At 36.5% G+C, this 13,673-nt stretch overlaps 1 long non-coding RNA gene across 1 annotated transcript in view; it reads left to right on the top strand.

The window, feature by feature from the left end:
- Positions 1-12,980, top strand: part of LOC107311652 — a 64,067-nt gene extending 51,087 nt beyond the window's left edge. The window contains exons 2-3 of the long non-coding RNA XR_001554178.2: positions 6,059-6,148; positions 12,880-12,980. This is a non-coding gene — a long non-coding RNA (uncharacterized LOC107311652). The remainder of the gene's footprint in view (positions 1-6,058; positions 6,149-12,879) is intronic.
- Positions 12,981-13,673: the final 693 nt, after the last annotated feature.

The raw sequence follows: 13,673 nt of genomic DNA, 5'->3' as shown, positions 1-13,673 counted from the left end.
GTGTTTATGAAGCCTTTATCTTATTTCACTTCGTTTCACACTGAATCATTCTGTACTTTCTCATGTAATCAATGAAGGGTAACTTCCATGTTTAAGTAAGTTTCTTAGCCTAGCAGTACTGAAGAAGAGCTATGTTCATCCTGCTTTTAATCAGAAAGATATCGTATCATAAGAACTTTGAATGCTCAGGAGTCTCTGAAATATAGAGCTGAATGAAATCCTGTACTCTCAGAAAAACTGGTTTACTTCCAACACATGGGAACGTATAACTAAAGCATATTTATTCTCTATTTCAGCTTCTGTCTCACAGTCCTAATATTATCCTCAGCTGGAAACTGATTGCTTGGAAGAACAGACTGTTTGTTACTGCAACATGATGCTATATTCTCCAGACACTGTTGTCCTTTCTGTTTCTTAATATCACTGCCACTCTGTTTCTTAATATCACTTCAAGGTCAGCCTAGATGGTTCAGCAGTCCTCTCACAAAGCAGCTGTTACCTGATGATGCAGGACAATGACCTCATCTGTGAGTAGCTGGTTTCTGGGGTTGTGATTGCTGATTTTAAAACAGATTTCCTCTATCCTATACCGGGGAGTACAGCTGTGATGAGAAAGAGTAGCTCTGGTGAAATGGAGAGACATTATGCTCTATTCCAAAATGAAAACGTGTACGGCTCTAAGGAGATTCAAACTCTCTATTTCTGCATGTAGGCTAAAGAAAGGTGGAGTGTCTAAGCACTTCATAGTGATTGAGAACAATATTTCCTAAAGCACCTGGAGATACCAAATGACAGAGGAAGTCCAGTCTGGGGATTCCGAAGGAATTTTGATATCAACTGAGTTTTTCAGAGTGTTGACTGTGATATTCAGGGACATTTTAAGAAAGGGAAGTTGTCTGTGACCCACTTGTCTGTGCACACTGTTTCAGTTTTGGCTGCTTTTGGCAGGTTATCTTGATTTTAGGAGTTTTAAGTTCACATAAATACCGTATAGGTGATCAGTACTTACAATTTGTTCCCCTCCCCAGTGACTACTTCTACATAAAGTCAGAAGTCAACTCGATCATTCCTTAGTGATTTGATGCCAAAGGATCTAGCTACATTGCCTCATGATAATTAATGTCTGTTATCAATGAAAAAGAAAAAAGAAAATATTTTCCCTTAAACAATAAGTATATTTCTGCCCCCAAGTGACCAGATTTTCAAAATCTATTCTGTTCTCATGAAGAACAGACCCATAAGAAAACAAAGACAATATTTCGAGAGGCTCAGGGGAGACCTCACTGCACTCTACAACTTCCTGAAGAGAGGCTGTGATGAGGAGGAGCTTGGCCTCTTCTCCCAGGCAACAAACAGGATCCAAGGAAATGGCGACAAGTTGTATCAGATGAGGTTTAGACTGGACATAAGAAAGAACTTTTTCTCTCAGAGTGGTCAGGCCCTGGAATGGCTGCCCAGGGAGGTGGTGGAGTTGCTGTCCATGGCAGTGTTCAAGAGGCATCTGGATAGGGAGCTAGGAGATATGGTTTAGAGGTTTTCTGTAGGTATGGTAAAGGGAGGACAGCTAGATTAGATGATCTTGTAGGTCCTTTCCAACCTTGTGATTCTATCATTCTATGATTTTATCATTCTAAGAGTGTTGACAAGCAAAAATAATGATTTAAGTGTCATCTAAGTCTCAGACTAGTAGAATAAATCTAAATAGTATTTTTGTTGTCAATACTTTACAATAAAAACCTCCATAATGACAGAAATGCTAGAATATTATTTTCTTCTACAAAACTTATTTTGCACTGTGAGTGAAACTACCTTCAGAAGTTGTTGTGTCCTGGTCTCCAACCAGGAAATGTGGCTATTTATTGACAGTAAAACTTGTTTCCTTCATCTTTATGGGAGCAAGGAAATTGTCTACGCATGTTAGAATCTAAACTAAACTAGGCAATCTACTAATCTGACAAAAGACTTTGTAGTATGGTTGCTGATGTTTTGTTTTGTTTTGGTTTGTTTTTTCTTTTATTTTGTCTTCTCCATTTTTGCTGGTTCAGTGAAAGTAGTCTTCTGTTCACCAGACAGAAATGATTTTATATTAGAACAATTCATTAAGTTGAAAAAGCAGAAATGTTTGAGCACATAAGTTCTTTTCATGTACTGTGCTCAGCTGTCTTTTGAGATTTGAATGCATACAATGCAAGGACTTTTATGTGTGTTACTCTGTTCTGTGATTATGTTTCTCTCTGATTCATCTCCCATCCACAAACTACCTTTAAAAACTCAGTGCTGAGCAGTACTATCTCTCCGGGGCATCTAGCCAGTCAGACTCCTTGAGCTCTTCCCTTGCATCCATGAATGGGAACAAAAGCTAAGCTGATGTGATGGGAGGGTCTGTTATCTGGTTACAGTGAACCTACTCCTCTCAAAGGAATTTTCACAAGTGAACTTCTAACTAGTGAATTGGTGGAAATGTATCTAGAGTGAGTTTTCTTACAGGACTTTAGAATGTTATTCTGAAATTCTTAAAAGAAAAAGAAACCAGTGTTTTCATTTTCAGTTTTGAAATAACATTAAGCAACTGTAAAAGATACAACAGAATAATTATTGAGTAATACAAGAAGACATTCCAACTGTAATACACTTCTTATTTTTTCATTTATTGTTTCAGACTTTATTTTTCATGTTTTATTCTTAATAGGGTTATATCCATCTGGTCTTTAAAAAAAAGCAATGATATTTTTGCTTGGTTATCCTTATATCTTTATTTATTAATTATTATAATTAAAATTATATTTTGTTTTATTGAAGGAGAGATTGGTTAAAGATGACGGTTATTTGACAGCATTCGGTTCACATATGTCTCAAAAACAGCTCCCACCCCCATCTTCCTTTCTGTTTCCTGACATACATTTCTTTTACAAAGGACAAACTGTATTTTCTCTCAACTAACTGATGACTTTTCAGCTGAGAATCACTATGGCAAAGAGTATCAAAATGAAAGATCTGCTATTTATCTTGCCACACTATTCAGTCATTACCAGGGAGATCTTGCTTGTTTCAAAGAAACAACCTTAACTTATGAATACTTATTTATTAACTTATTTATAAGTTTCCAATACAAACTGTCACTTTAATAAAAATAATCCATCAAAAAGTATAGAAGAAAAAAAAGGGGACTACCTGCTGTCAGGGGATAGTCTTCCAATATAGATCTCTGTCAGCTTCCTGATGCTAGATATGTTTATTGTAAGAACACTGAAATAGAACACAAGTATAACTTAGATGCTCTTGAGTTCTAGCAGTTATTCCAACATTAAGCTCACCATTTGTTAGCCTAAGTGAACTCTGTGGCATTCTTCATCCATTTTCAACAAGTGTCCATCTGCAGCGATAGATCTCATAGGACAGTGAGACAGGAAAGCAAGAGCAGGGATGGACAAAAATTACTGTAAAGCATAATTTATGTCACACGTAAATTAATCCCTTAGTAAGAGGAATAACACTGCTGTACTTGAATGCAACCTGTACCTGAAAATACCAAAACAGGTTCTGCATTGTTTTCAACTTTATTTTGCATCCATCATTTTTAACAAATTATGACTCTCTGTGAAATAATGTTCAGGGTTTTCATGGAGGTTTCTTTGGTAACATAAATTGTTCTTGCTGCCCTAAGGAGAATGTTTTGACTTTCTTTTTTTCTTCTTTTTTTCTTTTTCTTTTTTTTCTTTTCTTCCCCCATTTATTTATTTATTTATTTCCATTTTTTTTTTTTTTCCAGCTATGGGAGATTCTGAGTTTTATAGCCTTACCTCCTGGCAAATATTTTCATTAGTATGTATAGAGCTGTTTATCTAAGAAATTCTGTGCTGGCTTGCAGGTTGTTTGAACAGAAAAATGTATCTTACTTGTGATGTCAGAAGGTGTTGGGGGTACCAAAATAAAGAGAGGCTCCCAGCCTGAAGGATGAATGAAATAATTGCATTTCTTCAATGCATGAAGAAAGTGGGATGTTCTCACCTACTAACAGTGTTTCCACTCTGAAATTTGTAATTCTACAGAAGGAGAATAAAAAGGGCAAACGTCTACAGCATAGGTGGATGGAAATATAAAGTTTTGATTACCTGTGTTATTTCTGTTATTTGCCACAACACATTGTTCATCTCTACTCAGGAACTATCCAGATAATAAGCATCAGGATGGACTGTTTGGTGGCTTAAGAACTGGTTGGCTGGATGCAACCAGAGGGTTGTGATTGATGGTTCTGTGTCAGTGTGGAGGCTGGTCACAAGTGGTGTCCAACAGGGGTCAGTCTTGTAATAGATGCTCTTCAACATCTTTGTCAATGACATACATGATGGCATCGAGCGCACCCTCAGCAAGTTTGCAGATGAAACCAAGCTGAGTGGTGCAATCGATACACTGAAAGGAAGGGGAGCCATTCAGGGGGCCTAGACAGGCTGGAGAGATGGGCCCATGTGAACCTAAAATTCAACAAGACCAAGTGCAGGGTGTTGCACTTGAGCTGAGGCAATCCCAGGTGTTTATACAAACTGGGCCAAGAACCCCTTGAGAGCAGCCCTGCAGAGAAGGACTTGGGGGTCCTGGTAGACAAGAAGCTGGACATGAGCCAGCAGTGTGAGCTTTCAGCCTGGAAGGCCAACTGTGTTCTGAGCTGCATTAAAAAGGGGGTGACCAGCAGGGAGGGGAAGGTGATTGTCCCCTTCTACTCAGCTCTTATGAGGCACCATCTGGAGTACTGTGTCCAGGCCTGGAGCCCCCAGTACAAGAAGGACGTGGAGCTCTTGGAACGAGTCCAGAGGAGGACCACTAAGATGATCAGTGGGCTGGAGCACCTCTTCTATGAAGAAATGTTGAGGGAACTGGGCTTGTCTATCTTGGAGAAGGCTCCAGGGAGACCTCATTGCAGCCTTTCAGTACTTGAAGGGAACATATAAACAGGAGGGACAATGTCTGTTTACAAGATGGATAGTAATAGGACAAGATGGAATGGTTTTAAACTCAGACAGGGGAGGCTTAGGTTAGATACTAGGAGGAAGTTTTTCTCACAGAGGGTGGTGAAGCACTGGAAATGGTTGCCCAAGGAGGTTGTGAATGCCCCATCCCTGGACGCATTCAAGTCCAGGCTGGATGTAGCTCTGGACAGCTTGGTCTAGTGGTTGGTGACCTTGCCTGTGACAAGGGGTTTGAAACTAGGTGATCATCGTGGTTCTTTTCAACCCAGGCTATTCTATGATTCTACGATTCTGTGCTCACAAAGCAGTATAGACAAAGGCTGTCAGTCTTCAAGTATGGACTTTTCATTCGGAAAAAGAGAAACTGAGGGAAACTGATGCAATATTTCAGTGTTGGCTTTTCTAACTCCACTGTGCATTGTGCTGAGAAGAGGCTTTCCCCCCCACTGGGAAGCCGCACAGTCTGTACTTCCACATGCCATGTTTTCTCTTACATTTTGGGGAGGATTGCAATGCATCTGTACAATGCAAATACAGTATGTGAAACACAAAGTACAAGACAGTACTCAGTAATAAAGCAAATGAATTGAAACTCCAAATAGCATACTGGGGAATACTTCATTATAATGCAAGTAAACATGCATGGTGAGCTAAAGTTTCAGGCCAGTGAATGGTCCCCGGCAGGAAACTTAACTCCATTACTTTTTCACATAATTTCCATTTGTGCCAATAGGAATGAGTGTATCCAAATTTTGGTATAATATGTTTCACATTTTCAAGTAAAATTACTTTTACCCTTTTCATATCATAAGATGTCCAGAGGGGCTGAAAATGATGAGTACCATACTAATGATTCAGTGCCATAAAAAATGAGGAGATAATCTCCACGCCACTTTACTTGGTCCTAACATATATACTCCTCTGCTGTAAATAACATGATTTGAGACACTTCAAGAAATTTACTCTCCCACTTTCATTCCATCAGTATTTTTCAGCTTCACTTAAAGGTGAAGAGATCTGGAGGGCCTGGGAGTGTTTTCCATAAAATCCTCCCTTAGCGAATACTCTTCACTAATTAAAGTCTGTATTCACAGATTGTTTACAAAGAAAATAGTGTCTACAGCTTGGAATGGGAGAAGTTAATGGGAGAATTTCAAGAAGAGTTGTTGGAAAACATGCCACAGGTAAGTGGGGAACAAAAGAAAAACTGCCTAATCTTTAATTTACTTTCTGTCTTAGTCTTTCTTGAAAGATAACTGACTAAAAAAAAAAAATTCATACAAAGAAATTGGGAGAAATAGAGTGTATGACCAGTTGTAATGGGAAAAAGTTTTATTTTTCTATGTGAGGTATTAAGGATCTTTGAACACAAACCTACATATGGGAAAGTGCAAATAATTGTTACTACTGGCATAATCATGCTCTAGAAAAGAGAAAGAAATGGCTATCAGCTTTTCAATTTTGCCTTCTGAAGTTTTCTCTGTCACAAAGCAGTTGTAAGGCTATAATACCTAAGTCAGTAAAAATTACACAAAAAGTAAATAAAATAGAAGGCAGAACAGTTGATTTTGAAGAACCAAAGCATGGACTCCCTTTGAAAGTTAGAGAACAACACAACAAAGGACAGAAAACAGAGGTATATGCTGCTATCAACTTCTAGTTTACCATGTATGTTGGCAGCAAAAAGGAGAAATGATATCTGGATTAAGATTTTGTTACTCTTAAATACATTAATTCATAACACAACGTGATTTGTGGGAAAGAAACAGAGCTGGCAGTAGTTATGGTTGCTGTAACTCAGATTAGGATAGTAGACACAACACATGGGGTCATGAGGGCAGTTTCTAAGGAAAAAGGGAATAAAACTTCAAAAGTAAGTGGAGTCCACTAGTCCTGTCTGTCTGAAGGCCTGGTCCCAAAATTCTCAGATACGGTCTTCCTCAGTCCATGTGCCAAATCCAGACACCATGGAAGATTTTTTGAGTGCAGAGGTCAGTATTAGTAGCTTCAGCAGCAGCTACAATGCCACAGATAAGGTATGCTTTCTTGTTTTTAGCATATCTTTTTTATCAGTAGAAGTCCATATCTGTACCTTACACAACTTAGAAGAGATCTTCCTAATGAGGATGGGCTACATTTTTCTTACATATTCTGATATTTTGAAACAATCTTCCTCCTCTGGCAATAAGATGGCAGAGCCACAGAGGGTGTTGTGTGCAGCACTAATGCCTTTCTAAAGGGTCACATGGGGAGATTTTTAAAGAATGGATCTCAGGGATTTAACTGAAGGTTTCCTACTGATGTTAGTTTACCCCCTGCAAGTCTGACAGGGCATATTAGGCCACGTTTGAGAAAATAACATTCATGCTCAGTCAGTCACATAAGATCTCTGCCATTGTGCCACTCACTCCTGAGTGAGTGAGACAGTCAGTATTAGCCATTGCTGTTCCATTTTTTTCTACTTGAAGCTTGTTAAGTAGGTTTTATATTCATTGAAGGAGTGTTTGTGGTAATAAGCAACTAAGCTGAAGGTCTGTGATCCTGTGGCTGGGGCTCATAGGGCAGCTAAAGCACTTCTCTTTTGCTTAGTGCTGAGACAGTGGCATTTTTTACTGGATTTAATTTGCTGAAAAGAAAATCCAGTTTAATTAATTTAGTTGGTTGCCCTGCTGTGTTTGTGCAGAGCATGATGGTGTGGTCTGGGCCCAATGGAGCGTCCTTTGCAGACAGCCTGGACAACTTTATTAAGTCCATCTCCCTTACAGTCAAAAAGGGTAGTGGGTCTTTCATTTGCTTTTCCTGCTTGGCTGACTCATCCTCCCATACCTCTTATTGTAGCCTTTGAAGATTTGCTCCCTTCCACCTGCAGATAATAAAGAGTTAAAACTGTTTGAATCAAATGCAGTCTCTATTCAGAGTGACGGAGAAAGAGTAAATGTTCTGTTTCTTTACTTGAGATATGTCACAGAGGTTGCAGAAAAGTACAGCAAGTGACAGCATCTTTCATGTTATTCTGTCATTTTTTTCTGAAATAAGAAATTTTCAAGCACTTATGAGTTAGGAACTCTGAGTCATTATCAGCAGAAACAAACAATTCCAAATGTCTGAATAAAAAGAAATAAAATTCCACAGTGTGGTTGCTACTGTCAAACAGCAGAAAATAACCTGCTGATAATATGTCTATGTGGTCTGACTTCCTGAGAGGCAATATAGACAATCTTTAAATCAATATGGGCTACATTTTTCATCTTACTTTAATATTGAAAGAAAAATAACGCATATGGTTGTCATCTCAGAATAGTTTATCTATACATGCAAAAAATTCACTGTTGAAGTTTAAATGCAACAGAATGTTCAAAATATGTATTACAGAAAAGACAGCACTCAAAACATACGTATTTCAAGATATCCATGTTCTGTTGTTTTTCTATAGCTTATTATGCTGTGGTTAAGTACTGGAAACATTTTTATCTATGGTTTAACAAATAAATGAACAGTCAATAGTGACAGAATTAACTTGGTTTTATTTTTGTTTTTGGATAACTGGTAAGAATTAATTTTGTATTGGGAACTGCCGTATCTGATTTATAAATAAATCATCTTCCTTGCTGAAATAATTTGAAGTCAATCATTTATATAAACACATCTTTCTTCTGTGTTCCCTGAAATAACTGTGATCAGGTCAGGATTCCTTGTTTCCTTGAGTGGACTCCATTTGCAGTTTTTCAGTATTGTCTGAAGGCATTAATCATTAGCCATTTCCTCTGAGTAGCTGATATGCAACATCAAAGTTTATATTGTGTTACTTAGTTGTAATTAGTCAGAAACCCACATGATGACATTTCTATTTTGTAAACTGAATGACCACACTTGCTCTGCTAGGGTGAATATTTGCATTGGTGAACTGAATATCCCATTTCTGTATATTCTTTCTTGAAATTCGCTTCCAAATTTGTGGTAGAAAAAGATGGGTTGCTGAGAAGGTGAACACAGTGGGAAATCCATTTGTAAAAAATGGAGTGGAACTCCTTGATATGATCTGGAACTGGCATTACAAATAGAATTTTGAAAAGAATAATAAATGTAAATCTTTTTACATTTGAGGGGTGATGAACTGTTCTGAAGCTCATATGCTTTACAGCATGTTTTTCTTGAACTTTTTTTTTTTCCCTCAAGATTTTTGACTCAATCTTGACTAAATCTGTCAATAGGTTCTCATATGGCCCTTTATGAAGTCTTTCTTGTACAGAGAAGGAAGTGCAGATTGGTGAAGAAAAGTACAATGCACTTGCAGAAATGTTGATCTTCTTTACAAATCTAAATGGTATATATATACTACAGATTTTATCTTTAATTACCGTTGTAAGTTCTTCTGTAAGTTTAAACTACAGCTTTTAATAAATTAATTTGATGCATTTTCAAAAACATCTTTCATTGATTTGCAAATTGGTAAAGCATATCTAACAAATCTAATCCACTAATGAAAAAAGATTTCCTCATACTACTATTTTAAACCATGGAACTTTTATATTCCATAAGATCAGGAGTGATTATATAAATGTTGGTAGTTAACAGGTTATATTCTTTAATATGACACTATTAATTTCAATGACTATATCAATATTCCTCCTGTTGATTCTAAATTGACTTCAGGTCCACAAGCCAATGCTGTTTCTTTCAGTATTGAAGTAAATAATAAATCTGTAGCTCATATTTATCCAGCAAGTTGATTTACCAAAAATACTGTGGAAAAAAAAAACAACAATATACTGTTAGTGTGTAATAATTTCTATTTTAATATCATTTCTTCTCACACCAAAAATTCTGAACAAACAATCCAAAAAGAACCCAAACCTTATCACCACTAGCAATAATATAAACATAACAGATTTAGATTGTTTCACAAAAATATGACAGAACAGTCAGGAAGAAAATCTTCAGAGTCACAGAAGAGTGGTGTTAAGTGAAATAAAAATCTGTTGTGTGCACTTAGCTCAGAAATGTAGGAGCATAAAGTATAAATTGCAATGTAAGTTAAAGATACATGTTTTTAGTGATTCTCTGAAGGCAGATCAGTCCAGTGATCCATATTCTGTGAGTCAGCATGTTGTTTTTCCCTTCCTTTTACATACTGGCTCAGTATTGTCAATGCTTATTGCTGTGGCTCTGGTAATCTCCACCAGCTGCTAGGCCTGGATTTTGCATATCTAAATATCTGGGAATTTAGTGCATTGCATTTCCTTGGTCTGAGCATAATATATCTTTTTAGCCTGACTGAAAATTTCCCAGTAAATAAGAATATTACCATTCATAGAAGGGTGTTCCCTCAGCCCACTGTTAATATTTTTATTTCTTAAACTCTCCTACATATCAGCAGGGACTTATACACTCTTTACCCTCCTGTTGTATCTCTTTGAGAATGTATAACAGCGAAAGATTATTTAAACTCCATTAAGAAATATGGTCGCTCACTTCCTGACTACAGATGCTCTTTGAAATCACATTTTTCTTTCACTTTCTGCTTCTTCTGCAGCAATCACCCTCAGCTTTATCCTGCAGCTTAGGAGTAAATCTACTTATTTGCCACTGAGCTTAATAGAAAATACAAAAACTAGGAATAAATAGTGATGGATTAGGCTTTATCTATCACATTGATTCTTAGAACACTTGGCATGTACTTTGAAAGTGTAAGGTTAAAAGATGTTAGTCACAAAACAACAGATGTGTGGTTAGAAACACCAGAGGAGATGTCATCCATACAGAGGAATTTGGAAGTAGTGATCAATAATTTATATTAGTGATCACTCTGCCTTTATCTAATAACGCATTTTGTACTTTCCACCATCTAATTTCATTTGGTATTAGTGATCACTGCTTTTCCACTTAAAGTGATCCGATTAGACCTTGAAATATTTCCATTTTTCAAGATATAGCACATCTTCTGCAACTGTATGTAATATATATTCAGGTGGAATTTGATTAGACTAGGCAATTTACTCGTGATTCATGCCTAGTTTAAGATACTGAAGCAGGCAGGAAGGCGCCAATACAATTTAAGCCAACCAGGGCACCAGTTATAGAGCCTTTCTGTGTCCTTAATCCATGATGAACACTTTAGTTAGTTTCAAAATCACATTAGATCGCTGACTGTAAAAACAAAACTCAAACAAACCTGCCAGGAGCCTTTGTGCATATATATATATTTGCTTTTGTCAGAATTCTAGTATGCAGGACAAATCCGAGCAGATTACCTTACCAGTAAAAACTACCCATCTTACTTCTTATATCTTTTTGTGGTTAATATTTGAGTCATCCCTAAAGCTGTGGGTCAAGCCTTGAGAACTGAAGGGTAAATGTTAGAATCAGAAACAGTCAGCAACAATTACATGGGGAGAGACTAGCAAGGAGGTATCCTTGGGTACAGCTGGGACAACAGGCTTTGGTAAGTACCAATATGGGTAGCCTTTTCTGTTATATCATAAAATCTGAAATACTTTAATCTGCACCAGCTAGTAAGTTCATTCCTTGCACAGTCTTATGATGCGGAGATTGGGATGGATTTCTTTTGGAAATTTCAGCCTACCTGCTTCACTTCTAGGCTTCTGCTAAGAAGGGTGAGATGGATAGTATAAATAATTTGCTAGTCTTTAAGTTACCCATAGTGATCTTAACACTTGAAATTGAATCTGAGTGTCACACTAAGGAACGTGTCACTGCCCTCATCTCAACCATTTATATTTTTCCTTGTCTTTCTCCATACTCATTGGGTTGAAATAGAATTTGCTGTACAAAGATAGAAAATAAAGTCATTTATTGGACCTACTGAATGCAAACTTTCTTACAGTATCCTTACCAGTCTTCTGTACCACTTCAGCATACTCTTTCTTTGGAGTAAGGATTAATATTCAGCTTAATCTTGGAGGCACTCTGGAGTGAACTGGAACATAAACTTGCCCTTGGTAATATTTTTTTTTTTTGAAACAGGTGAAAATTAATTTGATGAATCTCATGAAAGTATGCAGTTTAGTACCTTCATGTAACAATCCAAATCTAGAATTTTTTGCTGTGCACAGTTAGAATGTTTAATATTACTTTCAGTCATGATAGGAGAACTTGGAAAGTAGGTAACACCTTGATGAAAGTGATAACTTCTTATTCCATAGTTTTGGTCTCTTTGCTAAAGTACTACTGTTTAGTTTGTCATAGATGATCGTAGTTTACAGACAGAACTGGGTAGCCAGAGAAGAATGTTATCTACTTATAGCTGCCTACCATGGTATGTTGTTTTTGAAATATCCTCAAAATTGTTTGACTTGATTGTCATTATGTTTCTGGACACAACTGCTTTCAAAGATCTTTCACTTTGCCCTGGACTTGATTAACCCTTTAGCCTTTACTCTGAGTTTAATTAACTCAATTTACATAAAAACCAATAAACATTATGGAGCAGAGTTCATGTGTCATTAAATGATGCTCTTACTTTTGCCTCAGCCATTTAAGGACTTTAATTATTGCAGAAATATTTACAAGAGTAAATATATAAAAAGTAATATATAAAGTACAAATTCCTCTATGATAAAAATGAAGATGTAAAAGATAAAGTCTATGCTTGATTTGAAAAGAGTAACTGATGTTCTAAAAAACAGAACTTCCTGTACTAGTGATGCAACTGTTAAAAAAAAAAAAAACAACAAAAAACAAACAAACAAAAAAACCAAACAAACACAAAGATATATGTTTGAAACAGTTTTGTTTGTTTGTTTGTTTGTTTGTTTGTTTACCATGTTTTTTTCTTGGGATTTGAAATTGATTGAAAAGAACTTCAGATTCTTATGAGAAATAAATATTAAATTTTCTGAAATCAGGTCAGCAGTGATCTAAAGAGGTATCCTTATATCTTTACTGTTTCATGTAGAAAACAAACAAGCAAATAAAGAAAAACTTTAAAGAACAGTATAAGAACGGTTATCAACTAAAGAAATATAAATTAACTAGATGGATGGTGGATCCCTTTGCACTATGGTAAGTCTGCTTTTCATTGCTCTAATTAAGACCGGGTTTGGGGGGTGGGGGGGAGAGAAGGTTGCTACTCTATGATTTGGTTGTGTCTACATACCCAAAGACTTTGCAGTTCAAACAACCAGGAATATATCTGTATGAAGGAAGACATGAGGGTAGATAAGCTGATTTGCCTGAGGGCTACAGACAGGTCCCATAAAGAACACTAGGCTTTCCATTCTGGTTCCCATTCACAGTTCATAATCTTAGGTCTTTCATCCCTTATGCTCCTTTAAAATAAAAGAAGATTGAGTTGTGACTTGATAGATGCTCATAGATATGAGTAACTTCAGAGTGAAGAAACACTACCTACTGAAGATGAAGACATTGGAAAGTATAATAGGGGAGATCTGAAGTCAGACTATAGCAAGTAAGAAAAAAAGCTTCTTTCCACAGAGAGGATGATTATGCAGCAGAGAAGGAAGAAAGAAAAATCAGAAAGAATTTCAGATTCAAAGCATTTTTGGATGAAAATAAAAACAAATTTTCAAAAGTCAATATTTTTTTCTGGAAATGTGTGTTTTTTGATGAAAGCAGAATATTTAATCTGTAAAAATGTATTTTATTCACAGTTGTTTCGATTTTTCTACCAGATGTTGTATTTGTATCAAGGAATAATAGACAATATTGCTACTGCTTTAAGCATTTTTT

This window comes from Coturnix japonica, chromosome 3 (genome assembly GCF_001577835.2).
Source record: "Coturnix japonica isolate 7356 chromosome 3, Coturnix japonica 2.1, whole genome shotgun sequence".
Classification (NCBI taxonomy): domain Eukaryota; kingdom Metazoa; phylum Chordata; class Aves; order Galliformes; family Phasianidae; genus Coturnix; species Coturnix japonica.
This window is presented reverse-complemented; position numbering and strand designations above follow the sequence as displayed.